This window comes from Primulina tabacum, chromosome 10 (assembly GCF_025594145.1).
Source record: "Primulina tabacum isolate GXHZ01 chromosome 10, ASM2559414v2, whole genome shotgun sequence".
Lineage (NCBI taxonomy): Eukaryota > Viridiplantae > Streptophyta > Magnoliopsida > Lamiales > Gesneriaceae > Primulina > Primulina tabacum.
In genome coordinates, this window is record NC_134559.1 from 40,591,549 (window position 1) to 40,618,225 (window position 26,677).

At 44.7% G+C, this 26,677-nt stretch overlaps 32 non-coding genes and 1 pseudogene across 32 annotated transcripts; all 33 read left to right on the forward strand.

Moving 5' to 3' along the window:
• Positions 1-287: 287 nt before the first annotated feature.
• Positions 288-406, forward strand: LOC142506652 (5S ribosomal RNA). The gene has a single exon (XR_012804937.1). It is a non-coding gene; the product is annotated as a 5S ribosomal RNA (ribosomal RNA).
• Positions 407-1,086: 680 nt separating this feature from the next.
• On the forward strand, positions 1,087-1,205 carry LOC142515214 (5S ribosomal RNA). Its single transcript, XR_012811069.1, has one exon. It is a non-coding gene; the product is annotated as a 5S ribosomal RNA (ribosomal RNA).
• A 684-nt stretch (positions 1,206-1,889) lies between these two features.
• Positions 1,890-2,008, forward strand: LOC142506825 (5S ribosomal RNA). The gene has a single exon (XR_012805101.1). It is a non-coding gene; the product is annotated as a 5S ribosomal RNA (ribosomal RNA).
• A 681-nt stretch (positions 2,009-2,689) lies between these two features.
• Positions 2,690-2,807, forward strand: LOC142511496 (5S ribosomal RNA). Its single transcript, XR_012808748.1, has one exon. It is a non-coding gene; the product is annotated as a 5S ribosomal RNA (ribosomal RNA).
• A 676-nt stretch (positions 2,808-3,483) lies between these two features.
• On the forward strand, positions 3,484-3,603 carry LOC142513536 (5S ribosomal RNA). The gene has a single exon (XR_012809478.1). It is a non-coding gene; the product is annotated as a 5S ribosomal RNA (ribosomal RNA).
• Positions 3,604-4,285: 682 nt separating this feature from the next.
• Positions 4,286-4,403, forward strand: LOC142511507 (5S ribosomal RNA). Its single transcript, XR_012808749.1, has one exon. It is a non-coding gene; the product is annotated as a 5S ribosomal RNA (ribosomal RNA).
• Positions 4,404-5,086: 683 nt separating this feature from the next.
• On the forward strand, positions 5,087-5,201 carry LOC142512443 (5S ribosomal RNA; annotated as a pseudogene).
• Positions 5,202-5,882: 681 nt separating this feature from the next.
• On the forward strand, positions 5,883-6,001 carry LOC142507664 (5S ribosomal RNA). Its single transcript, XR_012805915.1, has one exon. It is a non-coding gene; the product is annotated as a 5S ribosomal RNA (ribosomal RNA).
• A 683-nt stretch (positions 6,002-6,684) lies between these two features.
• On the forward strand, positions 6,685-6,803 carry LOC142506290 (5S ribosomal RNA). The gene has a single exon (XR_012804585.1). It is a non-coding gene; the product is annotated as a 5S ribosomal RNA (ribosomal RNA).
• Positions 6,804-7,486: 683 nt separating this feature from the next.
• LOC142514854 (5S ribosomal RNA) lies at positions 7,487-7,605 on the forward strand. Its single transcript, XR_012810730.1, has one exon. It is a non-coding gene; the product is annotated as a 5S ribosomal RNA (ribosomal RNA).
• Positions 7,606-8,289: 684 nt separating this feature from the next.
• On the forward strand, positions 8,290-8,408 carry LOC142517398 (5S ribosomal RNA). Its single transcript, XR_012813147.1, has one exon. It is a non-coding gene; the product is annotated as a 5S ribosomal RNA (ribosomal RNA).
• A 683-nt stretch (positions 8,409-9,091) lies between these two features.
• Positions 9,092-9,210, forward strand: LOC142508363 (5S ribosomal RNA). The gene has a single exon (XR_012806578.1). It is a non-coding gene; the product is annotated as a 5S ribosomal RNA (ribosomal RNA).
• Positions 9,211-9,611: 401 nt separating this feature from the next.
• LOC142512751 (5S ribosomal RNA) lies at positions 9,612-9,730 on the forward strand. The gene has a single exon (XR_012808872.1). It is a non-coding gene; the product is annotated as a 5S ribosomal RNA (ribosomal RNA).
• Positions 9,731-10,401: 671 nt separating this feature from the next.
• Positions 10,402-10,521, forward strand: LOC142509110 (5S ribosomal RNA). Its single transcript, XR_012807298.1, has one exon. It is a non-coding gene; the product is annotated as a 5S ribosomal RNA (ribosomal RNA).
• A 684-nt stretch (positions 10,522-11,205) lies between these two features.
• LOC142513108 (5S ribosomal RNA) lies at positions 11,206-11,324 on the forward strand. Its single transcript, XR_012809071.1, has one exon. It is a non-coding gene; the product is annotated as a 5S ribosomal RNA (ribosomal RNA).
• A 683-nt stretch (positions 11,325-12,007) lies between these two features.
• Positions 12,008-12,126, forward strand: LOC142516103 (5S ribosomal RNA). The gene has a single exon (XR_012811916.1). It is a non-coding gene; the product is annotated as a 5S ribosomal RNA (ribosomal RNA).
• A 684-nt stretch (positions 12,127-12,810) lies between these two features.
• On the forward strand, positions 12,811-12,929 carry LOC142513109 (5S ribosomal RNA). Its single transcript, XR_012809072.1, has one exon. It is a non-coding gene; the product is annotated as a 5S ribosomal RNA (ribosomal RNA).
• Positions 12,930-13,612: 683 nt separating this feature from the next.
• On the forward strand, positions 13,613-13,731 carry LOC142506975 (5S ribosomal RNA). Its single transcript, XR_012805244.1, has one exon. It is a non-coding gene; the product is annotated as a 5S ribosomal RNA (ribosomal RNA).
• A 684-nt stretch (positions 13,732-14,415) lies between these two features.
• On the forward strand, positions 14,416-14,534 carry LOC142507593 (5S ribosomal RNA). The gene has a single exon (XR_012805847.1). It is a non-coding gene; the product is annotated as a 5S ribosomal RNA (ribosomal RNA).
• Positions 14,535-14,934: 400 nt separating this feature from the next.
• On the forward strand, positions 14,935-15,053 carry LOC142512762 (5S ribosomal RNA). Its single transcript, XR_012808873.1, has one exon. It is a non-coding gene; the product is annotated as a 5S ribosomal RNA (ribosomal RNA).
• A 682-nt stretch (positions 15,054-15,735) lies between these two features.
• LOC142509726 (5S ribosomal RNA) lies at positions 15,736-15,854 on the forward strand. Its single transcript, XR_012807884.1, has one exon. It is a non-coding gene; the product is annotated as a 5S ribosomal RNA (ribosomal RNA).
• A 684-nt stretch (positions 15,855-16,538) lies between these two features.
• Positions 16,539-16,657, forward strand: LOC142515776 (5S ribosomal RNA). The gene has a single exon (XR_012811602.1). It is a non-coding gene; the product is annotated as a 5S ribosomal RNA (ribosomal RNA).
• Positions 16,658-18,085: 1,428 nt separating this feature from the next.
• Positions 18,086-18,204, forward strand: LOC142514155 (5S ribosomal RNA). Its single transcript, XR_012810064.1, has one exon. It is a non-coding gene; the product is annotated as a 5S ribosomal RNA (ribosomal RNA).
• Positions 18,205-18,886: 682 nt separating this feature from the next.
• On the forward strand, positions 18,887-19,005 carry LOC142517021 (5S ribosomal RNA). The gene has a single exon (XR_012812784.1). It is a non-coding gene; the product is annotated as a 5S ribosomal RNA (ribosomal RNA).
• Positions 19,006-19,688: 683 nt separating this feature from the next.
• On the forward strand, positions 19,689-19,807 carry LOC142517033 (5S ribosomal RNA). The gene has a single exon (XR_012812795.1). It is a non-coding gene; the product is annotated as a 5S ribosomal RNA (ribosomal RNA).
• A 681-nt stretch (positions 19,808-20,488) lies between these two features.
• LOC142511520 (5S ribosomal RNA) lies at positions 20,489-20,606 on the forward strand. The gene has a single exon (XR_012808751.1). It is a non-coding gene; the product is annotated as a 5S ribosomal RNA (ribosomal RNA).
• A 683-nt stretch (positions 20,607-21,289) lies between these two features.
• On the forward strand, positions 21,290-21,408 carry LOC142517045 (5S ribosomal RNA). Its single transcript, XR_012812806.1, has one exon. It is a non-coding gene; the product is annotated as a 5S ribosomal RNA (ribosomal RNA).
• Positions 21,409-22,092: 684 nt separating this feature from the next.
• On the forward strand, positions 22,093-22,211 carry LOC142507989 (5S ribosomal RNA). Its single transcript, XR_012806223.1, has one exon. It is a non-coding gene; the product is annotated as a 5S ribosomal RNA (ribosomal RNA).
• Positions 22,212-22,896: 685 nt separating this feature from the next.
• Positions 22,897-23,014, forward strand: LOC142511532 (5S ribosomal RNA). Its single transcript, XR_012808752.1, has one exon. It is a non-coding gene; the product is annotated as a 5S ribosomal RNA (ribosomal RNA).
• Positions 23,015-23,698: 684 nt separating this feature from the next.
• On the forward strand, positions 23,699-23,817 carry LOC142517057 (5S ribosomal RNA). The gene has a single exon (XR_012812818.1). It is a non-coding gene; the product is annotated as a 5S ribosomal RNA (ribosomal RNA).
• A 683-nt stretch (positions 23,818-24,500) lies between these two features.
• On the forward strand, positions 24,501-24,619 carry LOC142517069 (5S ribosomal RNA). The gene has a single exon (XR_012812830.1). It is a non-coding gene; the product is annotated as a 5S ribosomal RNA (ribosomal RNA).
• Positions 24,620-25,302: 683 nt separating this feature from the next.
• Positions 25,303-25,421, forward strand: LOC142517082 (5S ribosomal RNA). Its single transcript, XR_012812842.1, has one exon. It is a non-coding gene; the product is annotated as a 5S ribosomal RNA (ribosomal RNA).
• Positions 25,422-26,104: 683 nt separating this feature from the next.
• Positions 26,105-26,222, forward strand: LOC142510540 (5S ribosomal RNA). The gene has a single exon (XR_012808647.1). It is a non-coding gene; the product is annotated as a 5S ribosomal RNA (ribosomal RNA).
• The last annotated feature ends 455 nt before the right edge of the window (positions 26,223-26,677 follow it).

Here is a 26,677-nt window from a genome sequence, read left to right on the forward strand (position 1 = left end):
CGATTTTTGTTGTCGTGAGCCGGTTCTGTGCGGAAGGGTATGACGCAGATTACTCCGGAGACGGTTAACTCATTAAAAACAATTATTTCGACTGTTTTATCCATAATTTACGTAAACGGTCGCGACACGAGGTCTTCCCAGGGAGGTCACCCATCCTAGCTCTGCCATCGCGCCAGAACGCTTAACTTCATGGTTATGATTGGGCGAGAGCAGTGCCGCGTGTTGTCCATCGCCGCCCGCTCCACACGTACTCGAGGGATATAAGAATAAACATCCCACTCAATGTCGGGTGCGATCATACCAGCACTAATGCACCGGATCCCATCAAAATTCCGAAGTTAAGCATGCTTGGGCGAGAGCAGTACTAGGATGGGTGTCCCCCTTGGAAGTCCTCGTGTTGCACCCTTTTCGTGTTTTTCTATTTTGATTACTTGTTGACAGACGATTTTCGGCTCAAATCATCTGAATCTCGATCGGGACCAGATAAGACATGTGAAATGAAAGTAGCTCGGGCACTGCCGGATTTGGACAAAATTGTAGGCTAATTTGATTGTAAACGGGCAAACGGACGAGACTCATTACAACGCAATGAGCTGACGAGATTTTAGCCGAATTCCTTCTCTAAGACCCTCTAATTTGCGATTTAACGCTTCTGTTAAGCTTTCGTTTCCTCGAGAAATCCGCTTAGGAAGTTCGAAATTCGATTCCGGTTCCATTTTATCGTATCCCAGGCATAATAATAGCTTTACATTCGTTATTTCCTTCTTCTTATTTTTTTTCTATTTTCTGGAACATTTATCGATTTTTGTTGTCGTGAGCCGGTTCTGTGCGGAAAGGGTATGACGCAGATTACTCCGGAGACGGTTAACTCATTAAAAACAATTATTTCGACTGTTTTAATCCATAATTTACGTAACCGATCGCGACACGAGGTCTTCCCATGGAGGTCACCCATCCTAGCTCTGCCATCGCCAGAACGCTTAACTTCATGGTTATGATTAGGCGAGAGCAGTGCCGCGTGTTGTCCATCGCCGCCCGCTCCACACGTACTCGAGGGATATAAGAATAAACATCCCACTCAATGTCGCGTGCGATCATACCAGCACTAATGCACCGGATCCCATCAGAACTCCGAAGTTAAGCGTGCTTGGGCGAGAGCAGTACTAGAATGGGTGACCCCCCTTGAAGTCCTCGTGTTGCACCCTTATTCGTGTTTTTCTATTTTTGATTACTTGTTGACAGACGATTTTCGGCTCAAATCATCTGAATCTCGATCGGGACCAGATAAGACATGTGAAATGAAAGTAGCTCGAGCACAGCTAGATTTGGACAAAATTGTAGGCTAATTTGATTGTAAACGGGCAAACGGACGAGACTCATTACTACGCAATGAGCTGACGAGATTTTAGCCGAATTCCTTCTCTAAGACCCACTAATTTGCGATTTAACCGCTTCTGTTAAGCTTTCGTTTCCTCGAGAAATCCGCTTAGGAAGTTCGAAATTCGATTCCGGTTCCATTTTATCGTATCCCAGGCATAATAATAGCTTTACATTCGTTATTTCCTTCTTCTTATTTTTTTTCTATTTCTGGGAACATTTATCGATTTTTGTTGTCGTGAGCCGGTTCTGTGCGGAAGGGTATGACGCAGATTACTCCGGAGACGGTTAACTCATTAAAAACAATTATTTCGACTTTTTTAACCATAATTTACGTAACCGGTCGCGACACGAGGTCTTCCCAGGGAGGTCACCCATCCTAGCTCTGCCATCGCGCCAGAACGCTTAACTTCATGGTTATGATTGGGCGAGAGCAGTGCCGCGTGTTGTCCATCGCCGCCCCGCTCCACACGTACTCGAGGGATATAAGAATAAACATCCCACTCAATGTCGGGTGCGATCATACCAGCACTAATGCACCGGATCCCATCAGAACTCCGAAGTTAAGCGTGCTTGGCGAGAGCAGTACTAGGATGGGTGACCCCCTTGGGAAGTCCTCGTTTTGCACCCTTTTCGTGTTTTTCTATTTTTGATTACTTGTTGACAGACGATTTTCGGCTCAAATCATCTGAATCTCGATCGGGACCAGATAAGACATGTGAAATGAAAGTAGCTCGGGCACTGCCGGATTTGGACAAAATTGTAGGCTAATTTGATTGTAAACGGGCAAACGGACGAGACTCATTACTACGCAATGAGCTGACGAGATTTTAGCCGAATTCCTTCTCTAAGACCCTCTAATTTGCGATTTACCGCTTCTGTTAAGCTTTCGTTTCCTCGAGAAATCCGCTTAGGAAGTTCGAAATTCGATTCGGTTCCATTTTATCGTATCCCAGGCATAATAATAGCTTTACATTCGTTATTTCCTTCTTCTTATTTTTTTCTATTTTCTGGGAACATTTATCGATTTTTGTTGTCGTGAGCCGGTTCTGTGCGGAAGGGTATGACGCAGATTACTCCGGAGACGGTTAACTCATTAAAAACAATTATTTCGACTGTTTTAATCCATAATTTACGTAAACGATCGCGACACGAGGTCTTCCCAGGGAGGTCACCCATCCTAGCTCTGCCATCGCGCCAGAACGCTTAACTTCATGGTTATGATTGGGCGAGAGCAGTGCCGCGTGTTGTCCATCGCCGCCCGCTCCACACGTACTCGAGGGATATAAGAATAAACATCCCACTCAATGTCGGGTGCGATCATACCAGCACTAATGCACCGGATCCCATCAGAACTCCGAAGTTAAGCGTGCTTGGGCGAGAGCAGTACTAGGATGGGTGACCCCTGGGAAGTCCTCGTGTTGCACCCTTTTCGTGTTTTTCTATTTTTGATTACTTGTTGACAGACGATTTTCGGCTCAAATCATCTGAATCTCGATCGGGACCAGATAAGACATGTGAAATGAAAGTAGCTCGGGCACTGCCGGATTTGGACAAAATTGTAGGCTAATTTGATTGTAAACGGGCAAACGGACGAGACTCATTACTACGCAATGAGCTGACGAGATTTTAGCCGAATTCCTTCTCTAAGACCCTCTAATTTGCGATTTAACCGCTTCTGTTAAGCTTTCGTTTCCTCGAGAAATCCGCTTAGGAAGTTCGAAATTCGATTCGGTTCCATTTTATCGTATCCCAGCATAATAATAGCTTTACATTCGTTATTTCCTTCTTCTTATTTTTTTCTATTTCTGGGAACATTTATCGATTTTTGTTGTCGTGAGCCGGTTCTGTGCGGAAGGGTATGACGCAGATTACTCGGAGACGGTTAACTCATTAAAAACAATTATTTCGACTGTTTTAACCATAATTTACGTAACGATCGCGACACGAGGTCTTCCAGGGAGGTCACCCATCCTAGCTCTGCCATCGCGCCAGAACGCTTAACTTCATGGTTATGATTGGGCGAGAGCAGTGCCGCGTGTTGTCCATCGCCGCCCGCTCCACACGTACTCGAGGGATATAAGAATAAACATCCCACTCAATGTCGTGTGCGATCATACCAGCACTAATGCACCGGATCCCATCAGAACTCCGAAGTTAAGCGTGCTTGGGCGAGAGCAGTACTAGGATGGGTGACCTCCTTGGGAAGTCCTCGTGTTGCACCCCTTTTCGTGTTTTTCTATTTTTGATTACTTGTTGACAGACGATTTTCGGCTCAAATCATCTGAATCTCGATCGGGACCAGATAAGACATGTGAAATGAAAGTAGCTCGGGCACTGCCGGATTTGGACAAAATTGTAGGCTAATTTGATTGTAAACGGGCAAACGGACGAGACTCATTACTACGCAATGAGCTGACGAGATTTTAGCCGAATTCCTTCTCTAAGACCCTCTAATTTGCGATTTAACGCTTCTGTTAAGCTTTCGTTTCCTCGAGAAATCCGCTTAGGAAGTTCGAAATTCGATTCCGGTTCCATTTTATCGTATCCCAGGCATAATAATAGCTTTACATTCGTTATTTCCTTCTTCTTATTTTTTTTCTATTTTCTGGGAACATTTATCGATTTTGTTGTCGTGAGCCGGTTCTGTGCGGAAGGGTATGACGCAGATTACTCCGGAGACGGTTAACTCATTAAAAACAATTATTTCGACTGTTTTATCCATAATTTACGTAAACGATCGCGACACGAGGTCTTCCCAGGGAGGTCACCCATCCTAGCTCTGCCATCGCGCCAGAACGCTTAACTTCATGGTTATGATTGGGCGAGAGCAGTGCCGCGTGTTGTCCATCGCCGCCCGCTCCACACGTACTCGAGGGATATAAGAATAAACATCCCACTCAATGTCGGGTGCGATCATACCAGCACTAATGCACCGGATCCCATCAGAACTCCGAAGTTAAGCGTGCTTGGGCGAGAGCAGTACTAGGATGGGTGACCCCTGGGAAGTCCTCGTGTTGCACCCTTTTCGTGTTTTTCTATTTTTGATTACTTGTTGACAGACGATTTTCGGCTCAAATCATCTGAATCTCGATCGGGACCAGATAAGACATGTGAAATGAAAGTAGCTCGGGCACTGCCGGATTTGGACAAAATTGTAGGCTAATTTGATTGTAAACGGGCAAACGGACGAGACTCATTACTACGCAATGAGCTGACGAGATTTTAGCCGAATTCCTTCTCTAAGACCCTCTAATTTGCGATTTAACGCTTCTGTTAAGCTTTCGTTTCCTCGAGAAATCCGCTTAGGAAGTTCGAAATTCGATTCCGGTTCCATTTTATCGTATCCCAGGCATAATAATAGCTTTACATTCGTTATTTCCTTCTTCATAATTTTTTTTCTATTTTCTGGGAACATTGATCGATTTTTGTTGTCGTGAGCCGGTTCTGTGCGGAAGGGTATGACGCAGATTACTCCGGAGACGGTTAACTCATTAAAAACAATTATTTCGACTGTTTTAACCATAATTTACGTAACCGGTCGCGACACGAGGTCTTCCCAGGGAGGTCACAAATCCTAGCTCTACCATCGTGCCAGAACGCTTAACTTCATGGTTATGATTGGGCGAGAGCAGTGCCGCGTGTTGTCCATCGCCGCCCGCTCCACACGTACTCGAGGGATATAAGAATAAACATCCCACTCAATGTCGGGTGCGATCATACCAGCACTAATGCACCGGATTCCATCAGAACTCTGAACTTAAGCGTGCTTGGACTAGAGCAGTAGTAGGATGGGTCCGAGGGAAGTCCTCGTGTTGCACCCCTTTTCGTGTTTTTCTATTTTTGATTACTTGTTGACAGACGATTTTCGGCTCAAATCATCTGAATCTCGATCGGGACCAGATAAGACATGTGAAATGAAAGTAGCTCGGGCACTGCCGGATTTGGACAAAATTGTAGGCTAATTTGATTGTAAACGGGCAAACGGACGAGACTCATTACTACGCAATGAGCTGACGAGATTTTAGCCGAATTCCTTCTCTAAGACCCTCTAATTTGCGATTTACCGCTTCTGTTAAGCTTTCGTTTCCTCGAGAAATCCGCTTAGGAAGTTCGAAATTCGATTCCGGTTCCATTTTATCGTATCCCAGGCATAATAATAGCTTTACATTCGTTATTTCCTTCTTCTTATTTTTTTCTATTTTCTGGGAACATTTATCGATTTTTGTTGTCGTGAGCCGGTTCTGTGCGGAAGGGTATGACGCAGATTACTCCGGAGACGGTTAACTCATTAAAAATAATTATTTCGACTGTTTTAACCATAATTTACGTAACCGGTCGCGACACGAGGTCTTCCCAGGGAGGTCACCCATCCTAGCTCTACCATCGCGCCAGAACGCTTAACTTCATGGTTATGATTGGGCGAGAGCAGTGCCGCGTGTTGTCCATCGCCGCCCGCTCCACACGTACTCGAGGGATATAAGAATAAACATCCCACTCAATGTCGGTGCGATCATACCAGCACTAATGCACCGGAATCCCATCAGAACTCCGAAGTTAAGCGTGCTTTGGCGAGAGCAGTACTAGGATGGGTGACCCCTGGGAAGTCCTCGTGTTGCACCCCTTTTCGTGTTTTTCTATTTTTGATTACTTGTTGACAGACGATTTTCGGCTCAAATCATCTGAATCTCGATCAGGACCAGATAAGACATGTGAAATGAAAGTAGCTCGGGCACTGCCAGATTTGGACAAAATTGTAGGCTAATTTGATTGTAAACGGGCAAACGGACGAGACTCATTACTACGCAATGAGCTGACGAGATTTTAGCCGAATTCCTTCTCTAAGACCCTCTAATTTGCGATTTAACGCTTCTGTTAAGCTTTCGTTTCCTCGAGAAATCCGCTTAGGAAGTTCGAAATTCGATTCTGGTTCCATTTTATCGTATCCCAGGCATAATAATAGCTTTACATTCGTTATTTCCTTCTTCTTATTTTTTTTCTATTTTCTGGGAACATTTATCGATTTTTGTTGTCGTGAGCCGGTTCTGTGCGGAAGGGTATGACGCAGATTACTCCGGAGACGGTTAACTCATTAAAAACAATTATTTCGACTGTTTTATCCATAATTTACGTAAACGATCGCGACACGAGGTCTTCCCAGGGAGGTCACCCATCCTAGCTCTGCCATCGCGCCAGAACGCTTAACTTCATGGTTATGATTGGGCGAGAGCAGTGCCGCGTGTTGTCCATCGCCGCCCGCTCCACACGTACTCGAGGGATATAAGAATAAACATCCCACTCAATGTCGGGTGCGATCATACCAGCACTAATGCACCGGATTCCATCAGAACTCCGAAGTTAAGCGTGCTTGGACTAGAGCAGTACTAGGATGGGTCACCCCCTGGGAAGTCCTCGTTTTGCACCTTAAATTCGTGTTTTTCTATTTTTGATTACTTGGTGACAGACGATTTTCGGCTCAAATCATCTGAATATCGATCGGGACCAGATAAGACATGTGAAATGAAAGTAGCTCGGGCACTGCCGGATTTGGACAAAATTGTAGGCTAATTTGATTGTAAACGGGCAAACGGACGAGACTCATAACTACGCAATGAGCTGACGAGATTTTAGCCGAATTCCTTCTCTAAGACACTCTAATTTGCGATTTACCGCTTCTGTTAAGCTTTCGTTTCCTCGAGAAATCCGCTTAGGAAGTTCGAAATTCGATTCGGTTCCATTTTATCGTATCCCAGACTTAATAATAGCTTTACATTCGTTATTTCCTTCTTCTTATTTTTTTTCTAATTTCTGGGAACATTTATCGATTTTTGTTGTCGTGTGACGGTTCTGTGCGGAAGGGTATGACGCAGATTACTTCGGAGACGGTTAACTCATTAAAAATAATTATTCCGACTTTTTTAACCATAATTTACGTAAACGGTCGCGACACGAGGTCTTCCCAGGGAGGTCACCCATCCTAGCTCTGCCATCGCGCTAGAACGCTTAACTTCATGGTTATGATTGGGCGAGAGCAGTGCCGCGTGTTGTCCATCGCCGCCCGCTCCACACGTACTCGAGGGATATAAGAATAAACATCCCACTCAATGTCGTGTGCGATCATACCAGCACTAATGTACCGGATCCCATCAGAACTCCGAAGTTAAGCGTGCTTGGGCGAGAGCAGTACTAGGATGAGTGACCTCCTTGGAAGTCCTCGTGTTGCACCCCTTTTCGTGTTTTTCTATTTTTGATTACTTGGTGACAGACGATTTTCGGCTCAAATCATCTGAATATCGATCGGGACCAGATAAGACATGTGAAATGAAAGTAGCTCGGGCACTGCCGGATTTGGACAAAATTGTAGGCTAATTTGATTGTAAACGGGCAAACGGACGAGACTCATTACTACGCAATGAGCTGACGAGATTTTAGCCGAATTCCTTCTCTAAGACCCTCTAATTTGCGATTTAACGCTTCTGTTAAGCTTTCGTTTCCTCGAGAAATCCTCTTAGGAAGTTCGAAATTCGATTCCGATTCCATTTTATCGTATCCCAGGCATAATAATAGCTTTACATTCGTTATTTCCTTCTTCTTATTTTTTTTTCTATTTTCTGGGAACATTTATCGATTTTTGTTGTCGTGAGCCGGTTCTGTGCGGAAGGGTATGACGCAGATTACTCCGGAGACGGTTAACTCATTAAAAACAATTATTTCGACTGTTTTATCCATAATTTACGTAAACGATCGCGACACGAGGTCTTCCCAGGGAGGTCACCCATCCTAGCTCTGCCATCGAGCTAGAACGCTTAACTTCATGGTTATGATTGGGCGAGAGCAGTGCCGCGTGTTGTCCATCGCCGCCCGCTCCACACGTACTCGAGGGATATAAGAATAAACATCCCACTCAATGTCGGGTGCGATCATACTAGCACTAATGCACCGGATCCCATCAGAACTCCGAAGTTAAGCGTGCTTGTGCGAGAGCAGTACTTGGATGGGTGACCCCCTGGGATGTCCTCGTGTTGCACACCTTTTCGTGTTTTTCTATTTTTGATTACTTGTTGACAGACGATTTTCGGCTCAAATCATCTGAATCTCGATCGGGACCAGATAAGACATGTGAAATGGAAGTAGCTCGGGCACTGCCGGATTTGGACAAAATTGTAGGCTAATTTGATTGTAAACGGGCAAACGGACTAGACTCATTACTACGCAATGAGCTGACGAGATTTTAGCCGAATTCCTTCTCTAAGACCCTCTAATTTGCGATTTACTGCTTCTGTTAAGCTTTCGTTTCCTCGAGAAATCCGCTTAGGAAGTTCGAAATTCGATTCCGGTTCCATTTTATCGTATCCCAGGCATAATAATAGCTTTACATTCGTTATTTCCTTCTTCATAATTTTTTTCTATTTTCTGGGAACATTGATCGATTTTTGTTGTCGTGAGCCGGTTCTGTGCGGAAGGGTATGACGCAGATTACTCCGGAGACGGTTAACTCATTAAAAAAAATTATTTCGACTGTTTTAACCATAATTTACGTAACCGGTCGCGACACGAGGTCTTCCCAGGGAGGTCACCCATCCTAGCTCTACCATCGCGCCAGAACGCTTAACTTCATGGTTATGATTGGGCGAGAGCAGTGCCGCGTGTTGTCCATCGCCGCCCGCTCCACACGTACTCGAGGGATATAAGAATAAACATCCCACTCAATGTCGGGTGCGATCATACCAGCACTAATGCACAGGATTCCATCAGAACTCCGAAGTTAAGCGTGCTTGGACTAGAGCAGTACTAGGATGGGTCACCCCCTGGGAAGTCCTCGTTTTGCACCTTAATTCGTGTTTTTCTATTTTTGATTACTTGGTGACAGACGATTTTCGGCTCAAATCATCTGAATATCGATCGGGACCAGATAAGACATGTGAAATGAAAGTAGCTCGAGCACTGCCGGATTTGTTGTCGTCAGCCGGTTCTGTGCGGAAGGGTATAACGCAGATTACTCCGGAGACGGTTAACTAATTAAAAAAAATTATTTAGACTGTTTTATCCATAATTTACGTAAACGATCGCGACACGAGGTCTTCCCAGGGAGGTCACCCATCCTAGCTCTGCCATCGCGCCAGAATGCTTAACTTCGTGGTTATGATTGGGCGAGAGCAGTGCCGCATGTTGTCCATCGCCGCCCGCTCCACACGTACTCGAGGGATAGAAAAATAAACATCCCACTCAATGTTGGGTGCGATCATACCAGCACTAATGCACCGGATCCCATCAGAACTCCGAAGTTAAGCGTGCTTGGGCGAGAGAAGTACTAGGATGGGTGACTCCCTGGGAAGTCCTCGTGTTGCTCCCTTTTTAGTGTTTTTCATTTTTGATTACTTGTTGACAGACGATTTTCGGCTCAAATCATCTGAATCTCGATCGGGACCAGATAAGACATGTGAAATGAAAGTAGCCCGGGCACTGCCGGATTTGGACAAAATTGTAGGCTAATTTGATTGTAAACGGGCAAACAGACGAGACTCATTACTACGCAATGAGTTGACGAGATTTTAGCCGAATTCCTTCTATAAGACCCTCTAATTTGCGATTTAACGCTTCTGTTAAGCTTTCGTTTCCTCGAGAAATCCGCTTAGGAAGTTCGAAATTCGATTCCGGTTCCATTTTATCGTATCCCAAGCATAATAATAGCTTTACATTCGTTATTTTCTTCTTCTTATTTTTTTTCTAATTTCTGGGAACATTTATCGATTTTTGTTGTCGTGTGCGGAAGGGTATGACGCAGATTACTTCGGAGACGGTTAACTCATTAAAAACAATTATTTCGACTTTTTTAACCATAATTTACGTAACCGGTCGCGACACGAGGTCTTTCCAGGGAGGTCACCCATCCTAGCTCTGCCATCGCGCCAGAACGCTTAACTTCATGGTTATGATTGGGCGAGAGCAGTGCCGCGTGTTGTCCTATCGCCGCCCGCTCCACACGTACTCGAGGGATATAAGAATAAACATCCCACTCTTGTTCGGTGCGATCATACCAGCAATAATGCATCGGAATCCCATCAGAACTCCGAAGTTAAGCGTGCTTTGGCGAGAGCAGTACTAGGATGGGTGACCCCTTGGGAAGTCCTCGTGTTGCACCCCTTTTCGTGTTTTTCTATTTTTGATTACTTGTTGACAGACGATTTTCGGCTCAAATCATCTGAATCTCGATCAGGACCAGATAAGACATGTGAAATGAAAGTAGCTCGGGCACTGCCAGATTTGGACAAAATTGTAGGCTAATTTGATTGTAAACGGGCAAACGGACGAGACTCATAACTACGCAATGAGCTGACGAGATTTTACCCGAATTCCTTCTCTATGACCCTCTAATTTGCGATTTAACGCTTCTGTTAAGCTTTCGTTTCCTCGAGAAATCCGCTTAGGAAGTTCGAAAATCGATTCTGGTTCCATTTTATCGTATCCCAAGCATAATAATAGCTTTACATTCGTTATTTTCTTCTTCTTATTTTTTTTTCTATTTTCTGGGAACATTTATCGAGTTTTGTTGTCGTGAGCCGGTTCTGTGTGGAAGGGTATGACGCAGATTACTCCGGAGACGGTTAACTCATTAAAAATAATTATTTCGACTGTTTTATCCATAATTTACGTAAACGATCGCGACACGAGGTCTTCCCAGGGAGGTCACCCATCCTACCTCTGCCATTGCGCCAGAACGCTTAACTTCATGGTTATGATTGGGCGAAAGCAGTGCCGCGTGTTGTCCATCGTCGCCCACTCCACACGTACTCGAGGGATATAAGAATAAACATCCCACTCAATGTCGTGTGCGATCATACCAGCACTAATGTACCGGATCCCATCAGAACTCCGAAGTTAAGCGTGCTTGGGCGAGAGCAGTACTAGGATGGGTGACCTCCTTGGAAGTCCTCGTGTTGCACCCCTTTTCGTGTTTTTCTATTTTTGATTACTTGTTGACAGACGATTTTCGGCTCAAATAATCTGAATCTCGATCGGAACCAGATAAAACATGTGAAATGAAAGTAGCTCGGGCACTGCCGGATTTGGACAAAATTGTAGGCTTATTAGATTGTAAACGAGCAAACGGACGAGACTCATTACTACGCAATGAGTTGACGAGATTTTAGCCGAATTCCTTCTCTAAGACCCTCCAATTTGCGATTTAACGCTTCTTTTAAGCTTTCGTTTCCTCGAGAAATCCTCTTAGGAAGTTCGAAATTCGATTCCGGTTCCATTTTATCGTATCCCAGGCATAATAATAGCTTTACATTCGTTATTTCCTTCTTCTTATTTTTTTTCTATTTTCTGGGAACATTTATCGATTTTTGTTGTCGTGAGCCGGTTCTGTGCGGAAGGGTATGACGCAGATTACTCCGGAGACGGTTAACTCATTAAAAACAATTATTTCGACTGTTTTATCCATAATTTACGTAAACGATCGCGACACGAGGTCTTCCCAGGGAGGTCACCCATCCTAGCTCTGCCATCGAGCTAGAACGCTTAACTTCATGGTTATGATTGGGCGAGAGCAGTGCCGCGTGTTGTCCATCGCCGCCCGCTCCACACGTACTCGAGGGATATAAGAATAAACATCCCACTCAATGTCGGGTGCGATCATACCAGCACTAATGCACCGGATCCCATCAGAACTCCGAAGTTAAGCGTGCTTGTGCGAGAGCAGTACTTGGATGGGTGACCCCCTGGGATGTCCTCGTGTTGCACACCTTTTCGTGTTTTTCTATTTTTGATTACTTGTTGACAGACGATTTTCGGCTCAAATCATCTGAATCTCGATCAGGACCAGATAAGACATGTGAAATGAAAGTAGCTCGGGCACAGCCAGATTTGGACAAAATTGTAGGCTAATTTGATTGTAAACGGGCAAACGAACGAGACTCATAACTACGCAATGAGCTGACGAGATTTTACCCGAATTTCTTCTCTATGACCCTCTAATTTGCGATTTAACGCTTCTGTTAAGCTTTCGTTTCCTCGAGAAATCCGCTTAGGAAGTTCGAAATTCGATTCTGGTTCCATTTTATCGTATCCCAAGCATAATAATAGCTTTACATTCGTTATTTTCTTCTTCTTATTTTTTTTTCTATTTTCTGGGAACATTTATCGAGTTTTGTTGTCGTGAGCCGGTTCTGTGTGGAAGGGTATGACGCAGATTACTCCGGAGACGGTTAACTCATTAAAAATAATTATTTCGACTGTTTTATCCATAATTTACGTAAACGATCGCGACACGAGGTCTTCCCAGGGAGGTCACCCATCCTACCTCTGCCATTGCGCCAGAACGCTTAACTTCATGGTTATGATTGGGCGAAAGCAGTGCCGCGTGTTGTCCATCGTCGCCCACTCCACACGTACTCGAGGGATATAAGAATAAACATCCCACTCAATGTCGTGTGCGATCATACCAGCACTAATGTACCGGATCCCATCAGAACTCCGAAGTTAAGCGTGCTTGGGCGAGAGCAGTACTAGGATGGGTGACCTCCTTGGAAGTCCTCGTGTTGCACCCCTTTTCGTGTTTTTCTATTTTTGATTACTTGTTGACAGACGATTTTCGGCTCAAATCATCTGAATCTCGATCGGGACCAGATAAAACATGTGAAATGAAAGTAGCTCGGGCACTGCCGGATTTGGACAAAATTGTAGGCTTATTAGATTGTAAACGAGCAAACGGACGAGACTCATTACTACGCAATGAGTTGACGAGATTTTAGCCGAATTCCTTCTCTAAGACCCTCTAATTTGCGATTTAACGCTTCTGTTAAGCTTTCGTTTCCTCGAGAAATCCTCTTAGGAAGTTCGAAATTCGATTCCGGTTCCATTTTATCGTATCCCAGGCATAATAATAGCTTTACATTCGTTATTTCCTTCTTCTTATTTTTTTTCTATTTTCTGGGAACATTTATCGATTTTTGTTGTCGTGAGCCGGTTCTGTGCGGAAGGGTATGACGCAGATTACTCCGGAGACGGTTAACTCATTAAAAACAATTATTTCGACTGTTTTATCCATAATTTACGTAAACGATCGCGACACGAGGTCTTCCCAGGGAGGTCACCCATCCTAGCTCTGCCATCGAGCTAGAACGCTTAACTTCATGGTTATGATTGGGCGAGAGCAGTGCCGCGTGTTGTCCATCGCCGCCCGCTCCACACGTACTCGAGGGATATAAGAATAAACATCCCACTCAATGTCGGGTGCGATCATACCAGCACTAATGCACCGGATCCCATCAGAACTCCGAAATTAAGCGTGCTTGTGCGAGAGCAGTACTTGGATGGGTGACCCCCTGGGATGTCCTCGTGTTGCACACCTTTTCGTGTTTTTCTATTTTTGATTACTTGTTGACAGACGATTTTCGGCTCAAATCATCTGAATCTCGATCGGGACCAGATAAGACATGTGAAATGGAAGTAGCTCGGGCACTGCCGGATTTGGACAAAATTGTAGGCTAATTTGATTGTAAACGGGCAAACGGACTAGACTCATTACTACGCAATGAGCTGACGAGATTTTAGCCGAATTCCTTCTCTAAGACCCTCTAATTTGCGATTTACTGCTTCTGTTAAGCTTTCGTTTCCTCGAGAAATCCGCTTAGGAAGTTCGAAATTCGATTCCGGTTCCATTTTATCGTATCCCAGGCATAATAATAGCTTTACATTCGTTATTTCCTTCTTCATAATTTTTTTTCTATTTTCTGGGAACATTGATCGATTTTTGTTGTCGTGAGCCGGTTCTGTGCGGAAGGGTATGACGCAGATTACTCCGGAGACGGTTAACTCATTAAAAAAAATTATTTCGACTGTTTTAACCATAATTTACGTAACCGGTCGCGACACGAGGTCTTCCCAGGGAGGTCACCCATCCTAGCTCTACCATCGCGCCAGAACGCTTAACTTCATGGTTATGATTGGGCGAGAGCAGTGCCGCGTGTTGTCCATCGCCGCCCGCTCCACACGTACTCGAGGGATATAAGAATAAACATCCCACTCAATGTCGAGTGCGATCATACCAGCACTAATGCACCGGATTCCATCAGAACTCCGAAGTTAAGCGTGCTTGGACTAGAGCAGTACTAGGATGGGTCACCCCCTGGGAAGTCCTCGTTTTGCACCTTAATTCGTGTTTTTCTATTTTTGATTACTTGGTGACAGACGATTTTCGGCTCAAATCATCTGAATATCGATCGGGACCAGATAAGACATGTGAAATGAAAGTAGCTCGGGCACTGCCGGATTTGTTGCGTCAGCCGGTTCTGTGCGGAAGGGTATAACGCAGATTACTCCGGAGACGGTTAACTAATTAAAAAAAATTATTTAGACTGTTTTATCCATAATTTACGTAAACGATCGCGACACGAGGTCTTCCCAGGGAGGTCACCCATCCTAGCTCTGCCATCGCGCCAGAATGCTTAACTTCGTGGTTATGATTTGGCGAGAGCAGTGCCGCATGTTGTCCATCGCCGCCCGCTCCACACGTACTCGAGGGATAGAAGAATAAACATCCCACTCAATGTTGGGTGCGATCATACCAGCACTAATGCACCGGATCCCATCAGAACTCCGAAGTTAAGCGTGCTTGGGCGAGAGAAGTACTAGGATGGGTGACTCCCTGGGAAGTCCTCGTGTTGCTCCCTTTTTAGTGTTTTTCATTTTTGATTACTTGTTGACAGACGATTTTCGGCTCAAATCATCTGAATCTCGATCGGGATCAGATAAGACATGTGAAATGAAAGTAGCCCGGGCACTGCCGGATTTGGACAAAATTGTAGGCTAATTTGATTGTAAACGGGCAAACAGACGAGACTCATTACTACGCAATGAGTTGACGAGATTTTAGCCGAATTCCTTCTATAAGACCCTCTAATTTGCGATTTAACGCTTCTGTTAAGCTTTCGTTTCCTCGAGAAATCCGCTTAGGAAGTTCGAAATTCGATTCCGGTTCCATTTTATCGTATCCCAGGCATAATAATAGCTTTACATTCGTTATTTTCTTCTTATTATTTTTTTTCTAATTTCTGGGAACATTTATCGATTTTTGTTGTCGTGTGCCGGTTCTGTGCGGAAGGGTATGACGCAGATTACTTCGGAGACGGTTAACTCATTAAAAACAATTATTCCGACTTTTTTAACCATAATTTACGTAACCGGTCGCGACACGAGGTCTTTCCAGGGAGGTCACCCATCCTAGCTCTGCCATCGCGCCAGAACGCTTAACTTCATGGTTATGATTGGGCGAGAGCAGTGCCGCGTGTTGTCCATCGCCGCCCGCTCCACACGTACTCGAGGGATATAAGAATAAACATCCCACTCAATGTCGTGTGCGATCATACCAGCACTAATGCACCGGATCCCATCAGAACTCCGAAGTTAAGCGTGCTTGGGCGAGAGCAGTACTAGGATGGGTGACCTCCTTGGAAGTCCTCGTGTTGCACCCCTTTTCGTGTTTTTCTATTTTTGATTACTTGTTGACAGACGATTTTCGGCTCAAATCATCTGAATCTCGATCGGGACCAGATAAAACATGTGAAATGAAAGTAGCTCGGGCACTGCCGGATTTGGACAAAATTGTAGGCTAATTAGATTGTAAACGAGCAAACGGACGAGACTCATTACTACGCAATGAGCTGACGAGATTTTAGCCGAATTCCTTCTCTAAGACCCTCTAATTTGCGATTTAACGCTTCTGTTAAGCTTTCGTTTCCTCGAGAAATCCGCTTAGGAAGTTCGAAATTCGATTCCGGTTCCATTTTATCGTATCCCAGGCATAATAATAGCTTTACATTCGTTATTTCCTTCTTCTTATTTTTTTTTCTATTTTCTGGGAACATTTATCGATTTTTGTTGTCGTGAGCCGGTTCTGTGCGGAAGGGTATGACGCAGATTACTCCGGAGACGGTTAACTCATTAAAAACAATTATTTCGACTGTTTTATCCATAATTTACGTAAACGATCACGACACGAGGTCTTCCCAGGGAGGTCACCCATCCTAGCTCTGCCATCGCGCTAGAACGCTTAACTTCATGGTTATGATTGGGCGAGAGCAGTGCCGCGTGTTGTCCATCGCCGCCCGCTCCACTTGTACTCGAGGGATATAAGAATAAACATCCCACTCAATGTCGGGTGCGATCATACCAGCACTAATGCACCGGATCCCATCAGAACTCCGAAGTTAAGCGTGCTTGAGCGAGAGCAGTACTAGGATGGGTGACCCCATGGGATGTCCTCGTGTTGCACACCTTTTCGTGTTTTTCTATTTTTGATTACTTGTTGACAGACGATTTTCGGCTCAAATAATCTGAATCTCGATCGGGACCAGATAAAACATGTGAAATGAAAGTAGCTCGGGCACTGCCGGATTTGGACAAAATTGTAGGCTAATTTGATTGTAAACGGGCAAACGGACTAGACTCATTACTACGCAATGAGCTGACGAGATTTTAGCCGAATTCCTTCTCTAAGACCCTCTAATTTGCGATTTACCGCTTCTGTTAAGCTTTCGTTTCCTCGAGAAATCCGCTTAGGAAGTTCGAATTTCGATTCCTGTTCCATTTTATCGTATCCCAGGCATAATAATAGCTTTACATTTGTTATTTCCTTCTTCATAATTTTTTTTCTATTTTCTGGGAACATTTATCGATTTTTGTTGTCGTGAGCCGGTTCTGTGCGGAAGGGTATGACGCAGATTACTCCGGAGACGGTTAACTCATTAAAAACAATTATTTCGACTGTTTTATTCATAATTTACGTAAACGGTCGCGACACGAGGTCTTCCCAGGGAGGTCACCCATCCTAGCTCTGCCATCGCGCCAGAACGCTTAACTTCATGGTTATGATTGGGCGAGAGCAGTGCCGCGTGTTGTCCATCGCCGCTTGCTCCACACGTACTCGAGGGATATAAGAATAAACATCCCACTCAATGTCGGGTGCGATCATACCAGCACTAATGCACCGACCCCCTGGGATGTCCTCGTGTTGCACACCTTTTCGTGTTTTTCTATTTTTGATTACTTGTTGACAGACGATTTTCGGCCTAAATAATCTGAATCTCGATCGGGACCAGATAAAACATGTGAAATGAAAGTAGCTCGGGCACTGCCGGATTTGGACAAAATTGTAGGCTAATTTGATTGTAAACGGGCAAACGGACTAGACTCATTACTACGCAATGAGCTGACGAGATTTTAGCCGAATTCCTTCTCTAAGACCCTCTAATTTGCGATTTACCGCTTCTGTTAAGCTTTCGTTTCCTCGAGAAATCCGCTTAGGAAGTTCGAAATTCGATTTCGGTTCCATTTTATCGTATCCCAGGCATAATAATAGCTTTACATTCGTTATTTCCTTCTTCATTATTTTTTTTCTATTTTCTGGGAACATTTATCGATTTTTGTTGTCGTGAGCCGGTTCTGTGCGGAAGGGTATGACGCAGATTACTCCGGAGACGGTTAACTCATTAAAAACAATTATTTCGACTGTTTTATCCATAATTTACGTAAACGGTCGCGACACGAGGTCTTCCCAGGGAGGTCACCCATCCTAGCTCTGCCATCGCGCCAGAACGCTTAACTTCATGGTTATGATTGGGCGAGAGCAGTGCCGCGTGTTGTCCATCGCCGCCCGCTCCACACGTACTCGAGGGATATAAGAATAAACATCCCACTCAATGTCGGGTGCGATCATACCAGCACTAATGCACCGGATCCCATCAGAACTCCGAAGTTAAGCGTGCTTGGACTAGAGCAGTACTAGGATGGGTGACCCCTTGGGAAGTCCTCGTGTTGCACCTTTTTCGTGTTTTTCTATTTTTGATTACTTGTTGACAGACGATTTTCGGCTCAAATCATCTGAATCTCGATCGGGACCAGATAAGACATGTGAAATGAAAGTAGCTCGGGCACTGCCGGATTTGGACAAAATTGTAGGCTAATTTGATTGTAAACGGGCAAACGGACGAGACTCATTACTACGCAATGAGCTGACGAGATTTTAGCCGAATTCCTTCTCTAAGACCCTCTAATTTGCGATTTACCGCTTCTGTTAAGCTTTCGTTTCCTCGAGAAATCCGCTTAGGAAGTTCGAAATTCGATTCCGGTTCCATTTTATCGTATCCCAGGCATAATAATAGCTTTACATTCGTTATTTCCTTCTTCTTATTTTTTTTCTATTTTCTGGGAACATTTATCGATTTTTGTTGTCGTGAGCCGGTTCTGTGCGGAAGGGTATGACGCAGATTACTCCGGAGACGGTTAACTAATTAAAAACAATTATTTCGACTGTTTTATCCATAATTTACGTAAACGATCGCGACACGAGGTCTTCCCAGGGAGGTCACCCATCCTAGCTCTGCCATCGCGCCAGAACGCTTAACTTCATGGTTATGATTGGGCGAGAGCAGTGCCGCGTGTTGTCCATCGCCGCCCGCTCCACACGTACTCGAGGGATATAAGAATAAACATCCCACTCAATGTCGGGTGCGATCATACCAGCACTAATGCACCGGATCCCATCAGAACTCCGAAGTTAAGCGTGCTTGGGCGAGAGCAGTACTAGGATGGGTGACCCCCTGGGAAGTCCTCGTGTTGCACCCTTTTTCGTGTTTTTCTATTTTTGATTACTTGTTGACAGACGATTTTCGGCTCAAATCATCTGAATCTCGATCGGGACCAGATAAGACATGTGAAATGAAAGTAGCTCGGGCACTGCCGGATTTGGACAAAATTGTAGGCTAATTTGATTGTAAACGGGCAAACGGACGAGACTCATTACTACGCAATGAGCTGACGAGATTTTAGCCGAATTCCTTCTCTAAGACCCTCTAATTTGCGATTTAACGCTTCTGTTAAGCTTTCGTTTCCTCGAGAAATCCGCTTAGGAAGTTCGAAATTCGATTCCGGTTCCATTTTATCGTATCCCAGGCATAATAATAGCTTTACATTCGTTATTTCCTTCTTCTTATTTTTTTTCTATTTTCTGGGAACATTTATCGATTTTTGTTGTCGTGAGCCGGTTCTGTGCGGAAGGGTATGACGCAGATTACTCCGGAGACGGTTAACTCATTAAAAACAATTATTTCGACTGTTTTATCCATAATTTACGTAAACGATCGCGACACGAGGTCTTCCCAGGGAGGTCACCCATCCTAGCTCTGCCATCGCGCCAGAACGCTTAACTTCATGGTTATGATTGGGCGAGAGCAGTGCCGCGTGTTGTCCATCGCCGCCCGCTCCACACGTACTCGAGGGATATAAGAATAAACATCCCACTCAATGTCGGGTGCGATCATACCAGCACTAATGCACCGGATCCCATCAGAACTCCGAAGTTAAGCGTGCTTGGGCGAGAGCAGTACTAGGATGGGTGACCCCCTGGGAAGTCCTCGTGTTGCACCCTTTTCGTGTTTTTCTATTTTTGATTACTTGTTGACAGACGATTTTCGGCTCAAATCATCTGAATCTCGATCGGGACCAGATAAGACATGTGAAATGAAAGTAGCTCGGGCACTGCCGGATTTGGACAAAATTGTAGGCTAATTTGATTGTAAACGGGCAAACGGACGAGACTCATTACTACGCAATGAGCTGACGAGATTTTAGCCGAATTCCTTCTCTAAGACCCTCTAATTTGCGATTTACCGCTTCTGTTAAGCTTTCGTTTCCTCGAGAAATCCGCTTAGGAAGTTCGAAATTCGATTCCGGTTCCATTTTATCGTATCCCAGGCATAATAATAGCTTTACATTCGTTATTTCCTTCTTCTTATTTTTTTTCTATTTTCTGGAACATTTATCGATATTTGTTGTCGTGAGCTGGTTCTGTGCGGAAGGGTATGACGCAGATTACTCCGGAGACGGTTAACTAATTAAAAACAATTATTTCGACTGTTTTATCCATAATTTACGTAAACGATCGCGACACGAGGTCTTCCCAGGGAGGTCACCCATCCTAGCTCTGCCATCGCGCCAGAACGCTTAACTTCATGGTTATGATTGGGCGAGAGCAGTGCCGCGTGTTGTCCATCGCCGCCCGCTCCACACGTACTCGAGGGATATAAGAATAAACATCCCACTCAATGTCGGGTGCGATCATACCAGCACTAATGCACCGGATCCCATCAGAACTCCGAAGTTAAGCGTGCTTGGGCGAGAGCAGTACTAGGATGGGTGACCCCTGGGAAGTCCTCGTGTTGCACCCTTTTCGTGTTTTTCTATTTTTGATTACTTGTTGACAGACGATTTTCGGCTCAAATAATCTGAATCTCGATCGGGACCAGATAAGACATGTGAAATGAAAGTAGCTCGGGCACTGCCGGATTTGGACAAAATTGTAGGCTAATTTGATTGTAAACGGGCAAACGGACGAGACTCATTACTACGCAATGAGCTTGACGAGATTTTAGCCGAATTCCTTCTCTAAGACCCTCTAATTTGCGATTTAACGCTTCTGTTAAGCTTTCGTTTCCTCGAGAAATCCGCTTAGGAAGTTCGAAATTCGATTCCGGTTCCATTTTATCGTATCCCAGGCATAATAATAGCTTTACATTCGTTATTTCCTTCTTCTTATTTTTTTTCTATTTTCTGGGAACATTTATCGATTTTTGTTGTCGTGAGCCGGTTCTGTGCGGAAGGGTATGACGCAGATTACTCCGGAGACGGTTAACTCATTAAAAACAATTATTTCGACTGTTTTATCCATAATTTACGTAACCGATCGCGACACGAGGTCTTCCCAGGGAGGTCACCCATCCTAGCTCTGCCATCGCGCCAGAACGCTTAACTTCATGGTTATGATTGGGCGAGAGCAGTGCCGCGTGTTGTCCATCGCCGCCCGCTCCACACGTACTCGAGGGATATAAGAATAAACATCCCACTCAATGTCGGGTGCGATCATACCAGCACTAATGCACCGGATCCCATCAGAACTCCGAAGTTAAGCGTGCTTGGGCGAGAGCAGTACTAGGATGGGTGACCCCCTGGGAAGTCCTCGTGTTGCACCCTTTTTCGTGTTTTTCTATTTTTGATTACTTGTTGACAGACGATTTTCGGCTCAAATCATCTGAATCTCGATCGGGACCAGATAAGACATGTGAAATGAAAGTAGCTCGGGCACTGCCGGATTTGGACAAAATTGTAGGCTAATTTGATTGTAAACGGGCAAACGGACGAGACTCATTACTACGCAATGAGCTGACGAGATTTTAGCCGAATTCCTTCTCTAAGACCCTCTAATTTGCGATTTAACGCTTCTGTTAAGCTTTCGTTTCCTCGAGAAATCCGCTTAGGAAGTTCGAAATTCGATTCCGGTTCCATTTTATCGTATCCCAGGCATAATAATAGCTTTACATTCGTTATTTCCTTCTTCTTATTTTTTTTTCTATTTTCTGGGAACATTTATCGATTTTTGTTGTCGTGAGCCGGTTCTGTGCGGAAGGGTATGACGCAGATTACTCCGGAGACGGTTAACTCATTAAAAACAATTATTTCGACTGTTTTATCCATAATTTACGTAAACGGTCGCGACACGAGGTCTTCCCAGGGAGGTCACCCATCCTACCTCTGCCATCGCGCCAGAACGCTTAACTTCATGGTTATGATTGGGCGAGAGCAGTGCCGCGTGTTGTCCATCGCCGCCCGCTCCACACGTACTCGAGGGATATAAGAATAAACATCCCACTCAATGTCGGGTGCGATCATACCAGCACTAATGCACCGGATCCCATCAGAACTCCGAAGTTAAGCGTGCTTGGGCGAGAGCAGTACTAGGATGGGTGACCTCCTGGGAAGTCCTCGTGTTGCACCCCTTTTCGTGTTTTTCTATTTTTGATTACTTGTTGACAGACGATTTTCGGCTCAAATCATCTGAATCTCGATCGGGACCAGATAAGACATGTGAAATGAAAGTAGCTCGGGCACTGCCGGATTTGGACAAAATTGTAGGCTAATTTGATTGTAAACGGGCAAACGGACGAGACTCATTACTACGCAATGAGCTGACGAGATTTTAGCCGAATTCCTTCTCTAAGACCCTCTAATTTGCGATTTAACCGCTTCTGTTAAGCTTTCGTTTCCTCGAGAAATCCGCTTAGGAAGTTCGAAATTCGATTCCGGTTCCATTTTATCGTATCCCAGGCATAATAATAGCTTTACATTCGTTATTTCCTTCTTCTTATTTTTTTTTCTATTTTCTGGGAACATTTATCGATTTTTGTTGTCGTGAGCCGGTTCTGTGCGGAAGGGTATGACGCAGATTACTCCGGAGACGGTTAACTCATTAAAAACAATTATTTCGACTGTTTTATCCATAATTTACGTAAACGATCGCGACACGAGGTCTTCCCAGGGAGGTCACCCATCCTAGCTCTGCCATCGCGCCAGAACGCTTAACTTCATGGTTATGATTGGGCGAGAGCAGTGCCGCGTGTTGTCCATCGCCGCCCGCTCCACACGTACTCGAGGGATATAAGAATAAACATCCCACTCAATGTCGGGTGCGATCATACCAGCACTAATGCACCGGATCCCATCAGAACTCCGAAGTTAAGCGTGCTTGGGCGAGAGCAGTACTAGGATGGGTGACCCCTGGGAAGTCCTCGTGTTGCACCCTTTTTCGTGTTTTTCTATTTTTGATTACTTGTTGACAGACGATTTTCGGCTCAAATCATCTGAATCTCGATCGGGACCAGATTAAACATGTGAAATGAAAGTAGCTCGGGCACTGCCGGATTTGGACAAAATTGTAGGCTAATTTGATTGTAAACGGGCAAACGGACGAGACTCATTACTACGCAATGAGCTGACGAGATTTTAGCCGAATTCCTTCTCTAAGACCCTCTAATTTGCGATTTAACGCTTCTGTTAAGCTTTCGTTTCCTCGAGAAATCCGCTTAGGAAGTTCGAAATTCGATTCCGGTTCCATTTTATCGTATCCCAGGCATAATAATAGCTTTACATTCGTTATTTCCTTCTTCTTATTTTTTTTTCTATTTTCTGGGAACATTTATCGATTTTTGTTGTCGTGAGCCGGTTCTGTGCGGAAGGGTATGACGCAGATTACTCCGGAGACGGTTAACTCATTAAAAACAATTATTTCGACTGTTTTATCCATAATTTACGTAAACGATCGCGACACGAGGTCTTCCCAGGGAGGTCACCCATCCTAGCTCTGCCATCGCGCCAGAACGCTTAACTTCATGGTTATGATTGGGCGAGAGCAGTGCCGCGTGTTGTCCATCGCCGCCCGCTCCACACGTACTCGAGGGATATAAGAATAAACATCCCACTCAATGTCGGGTGCGATCATACCAGCACTAATGCACCGGATCCCATCAGAACTCCGAAGTTAAGCGTGCTTGGGCGAGAGCAGTACTAGGATGGGTGACCCCCTGGGAAGTCCTCGTGTTGCACCCTTTTTCGTGTTTTTCTATTTTTGATTACTTGTTGACAGACGATTTTCGGCTCAAATCATCTGAATCTCGATCGGGACCAGATAAGACATGTGAAATGAAAGTAGCTCGGGCACTGCCGGATTTGGACAAAATTGTAGGCTAATTTGATTGTAAACGGGCAAACGGACGAGACTCATTACTACGCAATGAGCTGACGAGATTTTAGCCGAATTCCTTCTCTAAGACCCTCTAATTTGCGATTTACCGCTTCTGTTAAGCTTTCGTTTCCTCGAGAAATCCGCTTAGGAAGTTCGAAATTCGATTCCGGTTCCATTTTATCGTATCCCAGGCATAATAATAGCTTTACATTCGTTATTTCCTTCTTCTTATTTTTTTTCTATTTTCTGGGAACATTTATCGATTTTTGTTGTCGTGAGCCGGTTCTGTGCGGAAGGGTATGACGCAGATTACTCCGGAGACGGTTAACTCATTAAAAACAATTATTTCGACTGTTTTATCCATAATTTACGTAAACGATCGCGACACGAGGTCTTCCCAGGGAGGTCACCCATCCTAGCTCTGCCATCGCGCCAGAACGCTTAACTTCATGGTTATGATTGGGCGAGAGCAGTGCCGCGTGTTGTCCATCGCCGCCCGCTCCACACGTACTCGAGGGATATAAGAATAAACATCCCACTCAATGTCGGGTGCGATCATACCAGCACTAATGCACCGGATCCCATCAGAACTCCGAAGTTAAGCGTGCTTGGGCGAGAGCAGTACTAGGATGGGTGACCCCCTGGGAAGTCCTCGTGTTGCACCCTTTTTCGTGTTTTTCTATTTTTGATTACTTGTTGACAGACGATTTTCGGCTCAAATCATCTGAATCTCGATCGGGACCAGATAAGACATGTGAAATGAAAGTAGCTCGGGCACTGCCGGATTTGGACAAAATTGTAGGCTAATTTGATTGTAAACGGGCAAACGGACGAGACTCATTACTACGCAATGAGCTGACGAGATTTTAGCCGAATTCCTTCTCTAAGACCCTCTAATTTGCGATTTACCGCTTCTGTTAAGCTTTCGTTTCCTCGAGAAATCCGCTTAGGAAGTTCGAAATTCGATTTCGGTTCCATTTTATCGTATCCCAGGCATAATAATAGCTTTACATTCGTTATTTCCTTCTTCTTATTTTTTTTCTATTTTCTGGGAACATTTATCGATTTTTGTTGTCGTGAGCCGGTTCTGTGCGGAAGGGTATGACGCAGATTACTCCGGAGACGGTTAACTAATTAAAAACAATTATTTCGACTGTTTTATCCATAATTTACGTAAACGATCGCGACACGAGGTCTTCCCAGGGAGGTCACCCATCCTAGCTCTGCCATCGCGCCAGAACGCTTAACTTCGTGGTTATGATTGGGCGAGAGCAGTGCCGCGTGTTGTCCATCGCCGCCCGCTCCACACGTACTCGAGGGATATAAGAATAAACATCCCACTCAATGTCGGGTGCGATCATACCAGCACTAATGCACCGGATCCCATCAGAACTCCGAAGTTAAGCGTGCTTGGGCGAGAGCAGTACTAGGATGGGTGACCCCCTGGGAAGTCCTCGTGTTGCACCCTTTTTCGTGTTTTTCTATTTTTGATTACTTGTTGACAGACGATTTTCGGCTCAAATCATCTGAATCTCGATCGGGACCAGATAAGACATGTGAAATGAAAGTAGCTCGGGCACTGCCGGATTTGGACAAAATTGTAGGCTAATTTGATTGTAAACGGGCAAACGGACGAGACTCATTACTACGCAATGAGCTGACGAGATTTTAGCCGAATTCCTTCTCTAAGACCCTCTAATTTGCGATTTAACGCTTCTGTTAAGCTTTCGTTTCCTCGAGAAATCCGCTTAGGAAGTTCGAAATTCGATTCCGGTTCCATTTTATCGTATCCCAGGCATAATAATAGCTTTACATTCGTTATTTCCTTCTTCTTATTTTTTTTCTATTTTCTGGGAACATTTATCGATTTTTGTTGTCGTGAGCCGGTTCTGTGCGGAAGGGTATGACGCAGATTACTCCGGAGACGGTTAACTCATTAAAAACAATTATTTCGACTGTTTTATCCATAATTTACGTAAACGGTCGCGACACGAGGTCTTCCCAGGGAGGTCACCCATCCTAGCTCTGCCATCGCGCCAGAACGCTTAACTTCATGGTTATGATTGGGCGAGAGCAGTGCCGCGTGTTGTCCATCGCCGCCCGCTCCACACGTACTCGAGGGATATAAGAATAAACATCCCACTCAATGTCGGGTGCGATCATACCAGCACTAATGCACCGGATCCCATCAGAACTCCGAAGTTAAGCGTGCTTGGGCGAGAGCAGTACTAGGATGGGTGACCCCTGGGAAGTCCTCGTGTTGCACCCCTTTTCGTGTTTTTCTATTTTTGATTACTTGTTGACAGACGATTTTCGGCTCAAATCATCTGAATCTCGATCGGGACCAGATAAGACATGTGAAATGAAAGTAGCTCGGGCACTGCCGGATTTGGACAAAATTGTAGGCTAATTTGATTGTAAACGGGCAAACGGACGAGACTCATTACTACGCAATGAGCTGACGAGATTTTAGCCGAATTCCTTCTCTAAGACCCTCTAATTTGCGATTTAACGCTTCTGTTAAGCTTTCGTTTCCTCGAGAAATCCGCTTAGGAAGTTCGAAATTCGATTCCGGTTCCATTTTATCGTATCCCAGGCATAATAATAGCTTTACATTCGTTATTTCCTTCTTCTTATTTTTTTTTCTATTTTCTGGGAACATTTATCGATTTTTGTTGTCGTGAGCCGGTTCTGTGCGGAAGGGTATGACGCAGATTACTCCGG